We start from the raw sequence: 14,669 nt of genomic DNA, 5'->3' as shown, positions 1-14,669 counted from the left end.
AAAAGCGTAAAACATATTGACTGAAATTTCTCAGAATCATTCTCAGAATCGTCTTCTTCATGACAAGGACCGCAGATCACAGCCAAAGGTGTAGGGCGCTCAGCTGTGCGCTTCTGCACCTTCGTTTCAGCAACGGTGGGAGTCTCTGCACCTGGACCCCCACCGATCCAAACTTTTGATATGTCTCTGTAACATACCAAAAGTTTGATGAAAGAGTAGTTACTGTTTAAGATAATTTCCCCCCAAAAAAACGAATCTGTAAATATATAAAATTCTCCAGAGAAATGCATGCACTTCTCTTGCTAGCAAGTACCTACAGCCGCAACTAAGGAAAGCTCACTACATACATATTTTCACAGCTCCTATAAAGTTCAACACTGGCTGTATAAATCCATATGAAGTTAGTTTCCCTTAGTGGTTTCTGCATGAAGCCAAAATTATACCTTTATTTTTGCTGTATACTGATGCATACCAGCCCAATCTTTTGGCCTCTGTCTGACGATGAAGCTCTATGAACACATCTAGTATAGACATCTGTAGTGTAAACAAAAAATGTGATGTGAACAAGGCCTAATACCGATTGTGAATACTGCCATATGTATGAAACCCAATGGCTGTTGCACACGACCAAGTACCACTCTGGCCTTTTTTCACGGCATTCGAGTGGCACCCGATAGTTTTCACGGACCCATTCACTTTAGCGGGTGAATTGGGTCCTTGAAAACGGACCAACTTTACGATCCGTGGAAAGATAGGACATGTCCTATCTTTCCATGGATCACAGACAGGACCCAGCCCGCACACACTGTTGTGTGCATGAGGCATAAGAGGTGTAAGGGCATATTCACACGCAGCAGATTTGTTACAAAAATTTCTACGACTGTCAACCTGAATAGATCTTGTAGAAATCCATGTGATTGCCTCCAGACAACCCCATTCAGATGAATGGAAGTGATTTTCAGTCGCAGAAATTTCTACAACATATCTGCCATGTGTGAACTCACCCTTATAGCCTTCACACTGAGATAGCGTGTCTTTAGACAGACTATATCAGAGTTTATATCCGACCTACGTGAGCAAGTCGGAAAATCTCTGCATTAGTATTTAATATAATTTAAACAGATGTACTGAAATTAATTTAACAAAGGACAAGAAAACATTGCTGTCATCGGTGTAATTTACATTAATCACAAGTAATTTAAGATGCATTTACTATATCCTTTAAAGAATATTCACAGGTTTATTAAGTATCCAATTAAATCTGATAGCTCGGGGCTGTACATGTGCTATATGTGTATGTCAGAGGCATTTGTGTGTGTGGAACAGTTAACCACAAAAGACATTCTTTCACAGTAGCTAGAATAAAATGCATTTATGAGTTTATATAAAACAGAGTCAGGAAGTAGCTGCTCTAAACTGTTAATTCTATTATGTTTAATATGTTTGACCCACAGTTCAGATGTTTATTTTATTTACATCGAGTATAAAGAAAATGTTTTTTTTTACTATATAAGAATTCAAAAGTTAACATACAGAGTGAAAGGTTTACGTACAGCACTTTGACTGTTTCTTTAAATAGTTTGATAGATTCCATCTATTGATGTAATGGCTTTTTAGGGGATACTGATTGGCCAATTGTCATACTTGGGAGAAAATTTGCACCTGTATTTAAGAGCCTAACTTCAGAGCCAGTGAGGGTAATTTAAAAAGAATTGTGAATGTTTAAAGGTCGCAAAAATGTTGACTTTTTAGCTGTTACGTCTCTCTCTACACTTCTCTAAAAAAAAAAAGTGGCCACCCACGGTTTAACGCATTTACTATAATTTATGCCAGAAACTGCCATAAATTATAGATTTCACTCAGTGACTCAGGGGCAGCCGAAGGTGCAACAAATTTATTAAGAGGCGTGCGGCTCCTAATAAATTTGTCGCTTCCTTCTCTAGCAAGTATGTAACGTCAGTCTTAATAAATTTCTACTAGTGTCTTTTTAACCCTTGACACCATGGGGAAATCCAAGCAACTCTGCCAAGAACTCAGAAAATTGATGACCTCTACAAGTCTAGTTTTTCCTTAAAAGAAATTTCCAAAAAACTGAAGGTAGGAAGAGTATTTGTATAAACAATTGTATGCACATATAAATATCTTGGGAACACATTTAAGCCACATGCACACAACCGTGCATTTGTGTCCGCATACTATCCGCAATTGTAGAGCCGCAATTGAGGGTAGTATAGGGCACATTATATCCTATGGGCCAATGCACACGACCGGATCCCAGACCGCAAAAAAAAAAGGACATGTCATTTTACCGACCGCACTTGCGGTCCAGTCTCCTTGAAGTCAATGCACATTGTGTGTGTGCAGGGTCCATGATTGCGGATGACACTCCTCGGCCTATCTGTGCAGTAATCACGGAGAGCGTACACAGCTATGGTCGTGTGCATGAGGCCTTAGACACTGCATCATTTAAGAAGCAGGCACAAATTAACTCACGTGGTTGAACAAACTTTGGTCCGAAAGGTTCATCTGAAACCCAAGACTTCAACAAAGGAATTGGTGAAGGAGTTGGAGACACTAGATACCAAAGTATCTATAGTCACCATTAAGTGAGCCCTACATCATGAAGCCGTCTGTGCTCCAAGGCCAGTATAAAAAAAAGCCAATATTAACTTTGCATATGAACACCAGGATGGGGTCCTAGCCTTTTGTTAGGTGTGTTTACTGTTCGGCCATTATGATCAGCACTATGTATAGAGGAAAAAAGGACTGATGTATTTCAGGAAATAGATGGCATCATGAGCAAGGAGGATTATCTATAAATTCTGAAGGAACATATCATTAAGACATCAGTCAGAAGGTTTAAAGTTGGTTGCGACTGGGTCTTTCAGCGATAGTGACAAAATGGCTTAAAGAGGCTCTGTCACCAGATTTTGCAGCCCCTATCTGCTAATGCAGCAGATAGGCGCTGCAATGTAGATTACAGTAACGTTTTTATTTTTAAAAAACGAGCATTTTTGGCCAAGTTATGACCATTTTCGTATTTATGCAAATGAGGCTTGCAAAAGTACAACTGGGCGTGTTGAAAAGTAAAAGTACAACTGGGCGTGTATTATGTGCGTACATCGGGGCGTGTTTACTACTTTTACTAGCTGGGCGTTGTGTATAGAAGTGTCATCCACTTCTCTTCACAACGCCCAGCTTCTGGCAGTGCAGCACTGTGACGTCACTCACAGGTCCTGCATCGTGTCGGCACCAGAGGCTACACTTGATTCTGCAGCAGCATCAGCATTTGCAGGTAAGTAGCTACATGGACTTACCTGCAAACGCCGATGCTGCTACAGAATCATCTGTAGCCTCTGGTGCCGACACGATGCAGGACCTGTGAGTGACGTCACAGTGCTGCACTGCCAGAAGCTGGGCGTTGTGAAGAGAAGTGGATGACACTTCTATACACAACGCCCAGCTAGTAAAAGTAGTAAACACGCCCCGATGTACGCACATAATACACGCCCAGTTGTACTTTTACTTTTCAACACGCCCAGTTGTACTTTTGCAAGCCTCATTTGCATAAATACGAAAATGGTCATAACTTGGCCAAAAATGCTCGTTTTTAAAAAATAAAAACGTTACTGTAATCTACATTGCAGCGCCTATCTGCTGCATTAGCAGATAGGGGCTGCAAAATCTGGTGACAGAGCCTCTTTAAAGACAAAAAAGTATTGGAGTGGATATTACAAGGCCCTCATCTGAATCCCATAAGAAATTTGTGAACCGAATTGAAAATATGTGTCCGAGCAAGGAGGCAGACAAAGCTGACTGACTTACATCAGTTCTGTCAGGAGGATTGGGCTAAAATTCAGATGACATCAGCCCTGAGCCAACAACTGCCATATCCATGTCAAAAGCAGCAGCACAGCCAGCTATGTACAGGAGCTGCACAGACTCTACTGCAACAAAATGGCAGGCAATTTTTAATGAAGATTATTTAGAAAGGTGCTTAATTTTGTTTTAAGGAAGCAAATGATTTATTTAAAAGAGCTAGGTGTTTAAGGAGATTCTCATCCTAAAGTTTTAAGCCCATGGCCATGTATGGGATTCATGTTACACAAATTCCAAATGCAGTGCTCATAGAAACCTATAGGCCCATATTATGCCTCTATGAGCTGCTGATTTCATACAGAGGTACACAGGGTTTTTTCTCACAGATTACGTGACGATACATAAGAAAATAAAATTGTGGCATGTTCAATCAAATGCTATAATATGGGGGATTTCTCTCTTAAAACCATTGCTTATATGGGAGAATATGGTACCTAGATACACCATATAGTAAAACATGGACGGCCTACGGTGATATGGACCAGCAGGGACTCAATTTGCCGCAATAAAGGGTACATATTAAGCATTTGTGTAAACATATATTCTTTACATAATGCACTATTATAACTAGAATTTCTTAAGTAAGAGTTGAAGTGGAATTAAGGTTATGTTCACACGCAGTATAATTTTTTTCAACGTAAAATTTGCCCAGGAGGGAATTTTCAGAACAATTAGCTAATATAAGAATGAGATAACTATACAAGAAAGTTAGTAGATAATATTGGTTATAATATCATAGTTGCCAACAGTCCCAAGGTTTCCAAGACTTTACAGAGACATTCCCGGCAACTGCCACATTCAATTGTATCACATACAATTAAATACTATGGCAGAGCAGGAAACTATCCGCTTCCTGCTCTGCCATTCTCTCCTCCTGGAGCAGAGTCCCCGGCCGGAGCGTTGTCGATGCACTGGCCGGGGATTCCGGCGCTCCAGGAGGAGCCCCTGACTTCACTGTCCATATAAGGACAGTGAAGTCAGGGGCACCTCTTGGAGTGGCGGAATCCCTGGCCAGAGATGGACAGTAATGTTAAGGGCTCCTCCAGGAGATGAATCCCTGACCAGAGCATCAGCAAAGCTCTGGCTGGGGATTCCTATCCTAGAGCTAGAGGGAGCCCCAGTGGCTCCATCTACAAGGGGGGTGTGGCATTATCTTCAGGGGGAGTGTTTGGCACTATCTACAGGGCGAGCATGTGGCATTATCTACAGGGAGGTGTGTGGCACTATGTACAATTGGGTTTAACACTACACAACAATTGTTGCATCAATATATAAAAGATGTCCGTTCACTTGATTAATTGAAATTGTATCACTGCCTATATGAACGATTAAAATTCGATTTTTATTATAGGAAAACCATACTAAAATTGGGCTAAATAGCCAAATGTACTGATAGAGGCGTAAGCACGGTAGACCACACAGAAGGGGGAGCAATTGGGGGTGCTGTTGGCGGCACCACACACTGCTAAACGATAGATCCCACTGACTGTGTTATATTATAAACACCTGGTCAATCCGTGCCAATGAAAACGTGTCCCTACGCGTTTCCGCACCGCTAGTAGTCAAGGTGCTTCATCAGGGGTCACACTGATGTGGTTTTAACACATCTATATTATGGCCGGGAGACACCTATTGCGTGTCTCATAACATTCACCCGGCTCGTGCACGACACTAGTCAGCTGGTCGAACACGAGCCGAGTGAGATGTCGGGCATAAGTAGTACTAGCCACTCCCTCCCCGGGATGACGCGGCGGCCGGGCAGCCAATCCGCCACGAGTCACAATTGGGGTGTGGCACTATGTACAAAGACTTGTCTGTGGTATTATCTAAAAGGGGGCTGTGTGGCATCATCTACAGGGCTGTGTGGCATCATCTACAGGGAGGTTGTGCAGCTCTATCTACAGGGGGCTGTGTGGCACTATCTACGGAGGGCGCTGTGGTATTATCTACAGAGGGCACTGTGGCACTACCTAAAAAGGGGATGTGTGGCATTATTTATAGAGGGCACTGTGGCACTATCTACAGGGGGGCCATGTGGCACTATCTATAGGGGGCACTGCGGCATTATCTACAGCAGGGGTGGGGAAACTTTTTCTGCAAAGAGCCATTTGGATATTTATAACATTCGTGGGCCATACAAAATTTTGTTAATTGCAAAACAGCGGGGGTGGTTTACCTAATTACATGCCCATGCCCCCTAAATTATGTGGGCAAAACAGCACGACAATTTCGACGCCGGATAAGGGAGCATGTTGGAGATATTATCCATGTTAGGGACACCCCAATATCTAAGCATGTGCATGCTAAACACCAAGGCCATGCAGCATGTTTAAAGTTTCAAGCAATTGAACTCATTAGACCCCCAAAAAGAGGAGGTGACTGGGACAACCTAATTTTACGCAAAGAAGCCCAATGGATCCATAGACTGGCATGCATACAACCAGCGGGTTTAAATGAGCAGACTAATTATACATGTTTTATTTAATATGCAATACCATTCCCCCTAAGGTGGCCAAATTTCACCTTGGGTTGCCTTTGTGGGTGGGTGGGTTCCAGTTGCATAGTGCACTATGTTCGATATGGCCATATTGGCCAGCCGACATATAAAGAGATCTTTTGTCAGTCAGTTTTTTCAAATGGGAGGGACTCAGTAATCTTGTCCACCTAATATGTGTTTATTAACCTAAGAGTTGCTTTGTGAGGTAGTCCACTTGCGGTGGGTAACTGTCCCGCAAGACATACTTACAAAACTTATTATCGCTTTGCGCTTACCTTCCTCTTGCTTGGCAGTCCGGGCGACACGTCCTTGGCTTCTACTGCGCCTGCGCGTTCGGTATGATGCGGTCGATGATGACCCCTGGCTGTCAGCTGACGGCGGGGGGTCACATGGGCAGGTGTCACGAATCGAGAGGGTGTTGTGATTGGCCAGTTCAGGTATCGCCGCCAAATACGAGGGGTGGAGTTTAGGTGTTTATAGTAACCCAGCGCCTGCAATGAAGTATGCCGTTGACATCGATACGTGCATCTTCCCGTGACGCACAGCAGAATATCTGCTGTTGAATATTATTATCGCTGGTGATGAGGCCAGAGTTACCAAGATACGGACCCCTGAGGATGAGTATCTGAAACGCGTAGGGTCGTTTATTGTATATGGAATGTCTGCATTGGGGACAGCAACATTGTGTTACACCCAGCGCTAGTAGATCCGGTGATTTAATTCGGACACTGGTGCTTCTTTTGGGGATTGTACTTTTGTTGTGCCTAGGATATATGCTGGTTCCAGACAAATATTGTTATAAACACTGAGATATATTTATCATAATGACTCAGTGTTTTCTGTTTAATACATTTTTTAATTTTCACGGTGGGGCTCATTTCACAGTGGTGTGTCACCCCTGTTTTTAAAACGAGTTACTATTAAAAGGTATATTTTACTCAGTTGTCACTTCAGTGAACCCTTTAATTTTTCATATTGTGGGAGCACAATTATATTCATATCAATTTATACAGTGAATCCATACAAAATGTTCAACTTAAAAATGAGCCTGCTATATTTGGTCAAACATTTAATTAACTCACCCCTAATGTGATGGCTGGAACTGCTTCTCTTTGGTAAGGCGTGTGATGTTAGGCGGTATTGATGATGTTGCTACTGTGTCGGTCAGTCTGGAGCGCAGTCAACTCTTTACAATGGTAAGTTTTGAAAAGAACTGCTCGCAGCAGTAAGTTATTCTGATTTACTTACTTAAAGGAGTTTTCCCATCAGGGACATTTATGACGTATCCACTGGATATGTCCTAAATGTCAGATAGATGCTTGTCCTACTTCTGGGACCCACGCCCATCTCTAGAACGGGGGCCCCTAAACCCCATTCTACCTCTTTGTGTTTCGGCTGATTTCCGACCATGAAGAAGAAATCAACATAGCTCGCTGAGCTACGCTGTTTCCATAACTGCCATAGTAGTGAATGGCAGTTACGGAGGCAGCGTAGCATTCGAGTTACGCTGTTTCCGTAACTACTATTCAGTTCTATGAGACTTACTGAAACAGCGTAGCGTATGTTTTTTTCTTATTCATGGTCCAAAATCACACAAGTCAGCCACAACACAAAGAGGTGCAACTGAGGTATAGGGGGCCCCATTCTAGAGATAGATCTGGGACCCAGAGGTGGAACTCGCATCTATCTTACATTTATGACCTATCGTGTCCTATATCATAAATGTCCTTCATGAAAAAAACATTTAAGTGACCTGACCTCACTTCATGCTTTTAGGACAGGTTCTATCCTAAGTCTACACTAGCTAAATTTCTACATTTAGGCCTCAGCTAAGTTTCTAAATTTTAGGTCAGGAGGGCAGATGGAACCAAGTACGGTCATTGACTACTAGAGAATGAGGATTTGGCGGTCTGAGTGAGAAGGTCAGCGCGTGTCGGCTCGGGAGTGGACCAGTCCAGTCATCTGACCTGAGTCACCTGACCTCACGTCAGGTGACTCAGGTCAGCTGACTGGACTGGTCCACTCCTAGGCCAGCACGCACCGGCCTCACTCAGACTGCCGCCATACTTGGCTCAGACCTCCTCCTGCTCCTAAATGTGAGTGGGGCGGGTGGACTGAGCCAAGGTGGGTATGACATGGCAGCAGCGGCGGCCAAAGTGAGGTTGGGGTGTGCTCTGATGGGAGTGGAGCAGTCTTGTTACCTGACTTCACATCACTGACTCAGGTCAGTTGACCAGACTGGTCCACTCTTGGGCTGGCACGCACCGTTCTTACTCAGACCGCTACTGCCGCCATACTTGGCCCCGTCCACCCTTCTCCTGCTCCTAAATGTGAGTGAGTAGGGCGGGCAGACGGAGCCAAGGAGGCAATGACATAGCGTTTGGCAGAGGTCAGAGTGAGGTCGGGTGACTGGACTGTGCAGGCGCGGGTGTGGACCAGTCCGGTCACCTGACCTGAGTCACCTGACCTCACGTCACTGACTCCGGTCAGGTGACCGGACTGGTCCACTCTTGGGCCGGCATGCACCGACCTCACTAAGACCGCCGCCTCCATACTTGGCTCCGTCCACCCTTCTCCTGCTCCTAAATGTGAGTGAGTAGGGCGGACGGAGCCAAGTAGCGAATGACGCGGTGGCAGAGTGGTCTGAGTGAGGTCGGGCCGGACCAAATGATCTTGCCCACGGTCTGGACGTTCCCCATCCCTGGTCTACAGGAAGCTGTGCGTGGCAATAGCTACAAGGAGCAGTGTGTGGCAATATCTACTTGGGGCAGTGTGGAGCACCATCTACAAGGGGCACTGAGTGTGGCAGTATCTACACTGGTTTTTACGCTACCAGTAGTGGTCAGCACATCTCGCCTAGTACTAGTGATAAAGTGAGACATCACCTGCCTGTAAAAAAAAATGGATAACCAGAGAGAGATACTGGCCACCATAGTAGTTGTCAGCCAAACTAGTGAAGAAATTTTGGTTTGTTTATTTGAATGCAGAAATTCTGGAAAGAAAGCCACGCCCTGCTAGCAACAACCACCACATAAGCCACGCCCCATAAGACACCACCACAAAATAATTTTTACAAACCCAATTCAGATGTATGGTACAGTCACAGGAATGTCTGCAACAAATCTGCCACATGTGAACATATCCCATCTTATCTCAGTGCAGACCCTCCTCTGACTATAGCCTAGGTTTATTGCAAAGCGGCCTGCCTTCACCAGTCTATTTACGGACTATAAACTGATATAAAACAGCCTACAGTCTGTATTTCATGACGGGGGTCCATTTTTATACAATATATATATATATATATATATATATATATATATATATATATATATATACATATGTATATATCATTTTCTAAATAAGACATTTGTTGCAAAAAATGTGTGCTAATAACATAATTGTCGTTTAATGGGTACCTAAAGTAAAAAAAACAAATAGGCTGCTATAGATGTGTGTTAGTTGTAATGTAGCCAGAAATTGCTACTAACTTGTGTTTTTTGGCCCTTTTTCATTCCTCTGCATGCCATTTAAAAATGCAGATTTTCTTTCTCCATCCCTGCCATATTTGGGGGGACTAATGGGGCTTCTGAACTAGTCTAAGTAAAACTACAGGCTTCTGCAAGGTGATTTCCCTTAATAACTTATATTAGTTTAATATGTTCACATGTACAACTAATTCATAAAAAATTAATTATAATGATAGATATGATTTAAGAGATTCTTTATACACAGCGAAAATGTGTGCTCCAAAGTTGAACAATTCAAATTGGATAATCTGTGGGGGAATCTGGCAGCAAACATTCAATTTCCCTGCAGCGCCACCTCTGGGGAAATGAAGCATTACACAGTTGTCTTTGAATCAGTGGGTTATCTGTTTAATGCACAGACATGTTGGGTCTTCCAGAGAAAGATCCACTCTTTGTAGACAGTCTCCACTCTGGCTAATATATGAGAGCCCTGAAAGGCAGGCAAAAATGTATTACCTTAGAATGCCCTAAAAGCGTGTTTGAAAATCAGTTTGCTAAACCAGACAACTTCTTTAGGCTTACATTTTTTTAAACCCTGTCAATGCAAGTATTAGGAAAGAGCAAACCATAAAAAATAAAAATAACTAATAGTGTGTGAAATTTAAGAAATTAATCCTGTGAATGTGAGTTCATTTTTATGATTTTAGAGGCTACATCCACAATAAGAAATATGTTATTACAGTTAAATCTATATTCTGTTTAGTATTAAATCAGAATTAAATGCACCTATAGTGTTTGAGAAGCAAAATGCAACAATAATCTGTTTATTACATTTAACCTATTGCCATTTGTTTGCTTTATATGTCTCCTAATATGCCAATTCATTTCTATGTTGTGAAATTTACTGCCAGTATTGATGTCAACTTGATATAACATCCTGCATTTAATAAGTAAACTCACATAAAAAAGGCGAAAAGTGGCCCATTCATATGTAGTTCTCTTACTTGTAGCCTGATCATCAAATATTTCTAAGAAAGACTGTAATGGCTGGAGGCAAGTTAATAAAAATAACATTAACCCCTTAGGGACGCAGCCTAGTTTGGGCCTTAAAGCGAACCTGTCACCAGCATTTCACCTATTAAACCAGCAATACCTGGTAGTAGTGGGTGACAAATCATTTCTATATAACCTATAATTGTCTTCTTAGTCGGCTCTGTAGCTTTAGTATTCAGTTTTTTAGTGTTCCCACACCGTATGCTAATGAGCAGAAAAGAGTCATATCTGCATTTGAAAAGAGTCAAATCTTCATTTGAAAAGAGTCATATCTTCATTCCTCAAGTCTTTGGCTGGGTTCACACGTGGCGGAATTTCACTTAAATTCCGCTGCGGACACTCCGCAGCGTTAATCCGCAGCGGAGCCGTTTCTCCATTGCCTTCCACTTCTATTTAGAAGTGTTCGTTTAGACGAGGCGTAAAATTCCGCTGCGGAGCATAGGCTGCGGAGCGGAATTTGGTGTCCGCAGCATGCTCTGTCTGTTGCGGAGCAGTGGCGGACTGGTTGCGGACTCATTGCGGAAGTTCTCCATTGACTTCAATGGAGATTCTAATTTCCGCAATGAAGTCCGCAGCTGTCATGCACATGTTATGTGTGCTGCGGATGCGTTTTGCTTTTTTAACTTGACATTTCTTCATTCTGGCTGGACCTATGTATTTCTAGGTCTACAGCCAGACTGAGGAAGTCAATGGGGCTCCCGTAATGACGGGAGCGTTGCTAGGAGACGTCAGTAAATAGTCACTGTCCAGGGTGCTGAAAGAGTTAAGCGATCGGCAGTAACTGTTTCTGCACCCGGGACAGTGACTACCGATCCCAATATACAGCAACCTGTCAAAAAATAGAAGTTCATACTTACCGAGAACTCCCTGCTTCTGTCTCCAGTCCGGCTTCTCAGGATGACGTTTCAGTGTAAGTGACGGCTGCAGCCAATCACAGGCTGCAGCGGTCACATGGACTGCCGCGTCATCCAGGGAGGTCGGGCTGGATGCCGAAGGAGGGACGCGTCACCAAGACAACGGCCGGTAAGTATGAAAGTCGTTTACTTTCACTAGGGAAAGTGCTGTCCCTTCTCTCTATCCTGCACTGATAGAGAGAAGGGAAGCACTTTTCCCGCAGTCCGCAGCAGCTAGTCCGCATCAATTTACTGCACATTTGGGCAGATCCGCAGCCGTAATCCGCAACCCGGATTAGGTGCGGCATTGATGCGGACAGTTGCGGAGGAATTCCGCCACGTGGGGCCATGCCCTTTCCGAGTTTACCCCGCCTCCTTACTTTTGATTAACAGCTGCTCACCTTTCCCTAGCACACACAATCCCGCACTTGTACATTGATGTCCTCTTCTGGTGTGTGCGTACAACGGAACACCGAATTATTACGATAAAAGGCGCAAAATGTTTGAAGACTGTTATTTACATTCGGAGGAGCAGTTTAGGAGAGGGGATAACAGCAATGAACTTTTTATAGCAGCGGCCAGTGAGGGATATGTAAAGTTCAATAGGTGAAATGCTGGTGACAGGTGCCCTTTAAGGCTCAGAGCCCATTTTTCAAATCTGACATATTTCACTTTATGTGGTAATAACTTCGGAATACTTAAACCTATCCAAGCGATTCTGAGATTGTTTTCTCGTAACACATTGGGCTTTATGTTAGTGGTAAAATTTGGTCGATATATTCAGTATTTATTTGTGATAAATAGCAAAATTTGGAGAACATTTGAAAAAAAATAGAATTGTTCTAAATTTAAATGCATCTGCTTGTAAAATAGAGGGTTATACCACCCAAAATAGTTACTAGTTCACATTTCCCATATATCCACTATATGTTGGCAGAATTTTTTGAACATTCTTTTTTTTTTTTAGGACTTTACAAGGCTTAGAGCATAAGCAGCAATTTCTCATATTTTTAATAAAATTTCAAAAGCCTCTTTTTTTAGGTACCAGTTCAGTTCTGAAGTGACTTTGAGGGGCCTATATATTAGAAACCCCTTTCAAACACCCCATTTTAGAAACTAGACCCCCTCAAAGTGTTTAAAACAGCATTTAGAAAGTTTCTTAATCCTTTAGGCGTTTCACAGGAATTTAAAGCAAAGTACAGGTGAAATTATAAAATTTAATTTTTTTGTCAGAAAATCCTTTTAATTCCATTTTTCTATAAAACAGAAGGTTTTACCAGAGAGACGCAACTCAATCCTTATTGCCCAGATTCTTCAGTTTTGAGAAATATCCCACATGTGGCCCTAGTGCACTAATGGACTGAAGCACCGACCTCCGAAGCAAAGGAGCATCTAGTGGATTTGGAGGCCTCCTTTTTATTAGGCACCATGTCCGGTTTTAAGAGGTCTTGTGGTACGAATTTTTAATTTTGACAAGAAATAAAGGAGAAAAAGCACCATAACATTTGTAAAGCAATTTCTTACGATTACGGCAATACCCCATATGTGGTGATACACTGTAGGTTGGACAAACGACAGGGCTCAGAATTGCAAGAGTGCTATTTGGCATGTAGATTTTGCTAGATTGGTTTCTGAGCGCCATGTCGCACTTGCAGAGCTTCTGAGGTACTAGTACAGTGGAAACCCCTTAAAAGTGACCCCATTTTGGAAACTAGACCACTTGAGGAATTCATTGTAGTTTTCATGGGGTGCATGCGACTTTTTGGTCCGTTTTTATTCTATTTTTAAGAGGCATGGTGACTAAAACACAGCAATTCTACTATTGTTTTTATTCCTTTTTTTTTTTTTTTACAGCATTCACCATGCGCTATAAATTACATATTCACTTTATTCTACGTGGCAATACAATTACGGCGATACCAGATGTTTATAGTTTTTTTTATGTCTTTGTACTTTTTATAAAAAATAATTTACCTTTTGGATTGACATATTCTAAGAGCCATAGCTTTTTTATTTTTCCATCAAGAAAGCTGTGTGAAGACTTGTTTTTTGCGTAACAAATTGTAGTTTGGATTTTTAGGTACATGCGACTTTTTGATCTCTTTTTTTTATATTTTTTGGAAGGTGAAGTAACAATCAAGTGCGACACACTTTTTTTTACTTTTTTACACTTTTTTTTACTTTGTCCCACTAGGGGACTTGAGAGCAGGAGGCCCTGATCGCTATTCTAATACACTGCACTACATGCGTAGTGCAGTGTATTAGAGCTGTCAGCTACTCGCTGACAGCAAGCATAGTGGGTCCTGACTTTGTCAGGACCCACTACACTTCCGTAGATGGCATAGCCGGACTCCATTATTAAGCCTCCGGCTGCCATAACCACCTTCGCCGCCCGCTATCATGTATTGGGACGTCAATGGTGGTTTAACCCCTGAGAAGCCGCGATCGCTATTGATCGCAGCTTCTAAGGGGTTAATCAGCGTGGACACCGCACTCGGTCCCTGCTGTAGGAGCTGCGGCAACTGCTGTACGAGATAGCAGCTGTCACAGCTCCTGTATGTGTCGGGAGGATGTGTCATGGAGCGCGAACAATGTGGTTACCATGATGGAATAGCACGTCATGGAGCGCGAAGGGGTTAAATAAATTGCATAACATAATAAATGCATGAAGAGTGCTTGAGATTTAGACTAGGCTGAATATTTGGAGCATTAAAATAAAATGAGTGCATTTCTTAACCAACTTTTTCTCATCTGCTGTGTAGAGCAACTTTTATTCTGTCTATGCAGTGGTGTAGCTATAGGGGTCGCAGTGGTCACAATTGCGACTGGGCCCCGAAGCCAGGGAGGCCCATGACCCACCGCACCACATCTTTCCAC

This window comes from Rhinoderma darwinii, chromosome 3 (genome assembly GCF_050947455.1).
Source record: "Rhinoderma darwinii isolate aRhiDar2 chromosome 3, aRhiDar2.hap1, whole genome shotgun sequence".
Lineage (NCBI taxonomy): Eukaryota > Metazoa > Chordata > Amphibia > Anura > Rhinodermatidae > Rhinoderma > Rhinoderma darwinii.
The sequence above is the reverse complement of the archived record's forward strand: the minus strand, read 5'-3'. Positions refer to the sequence as shown.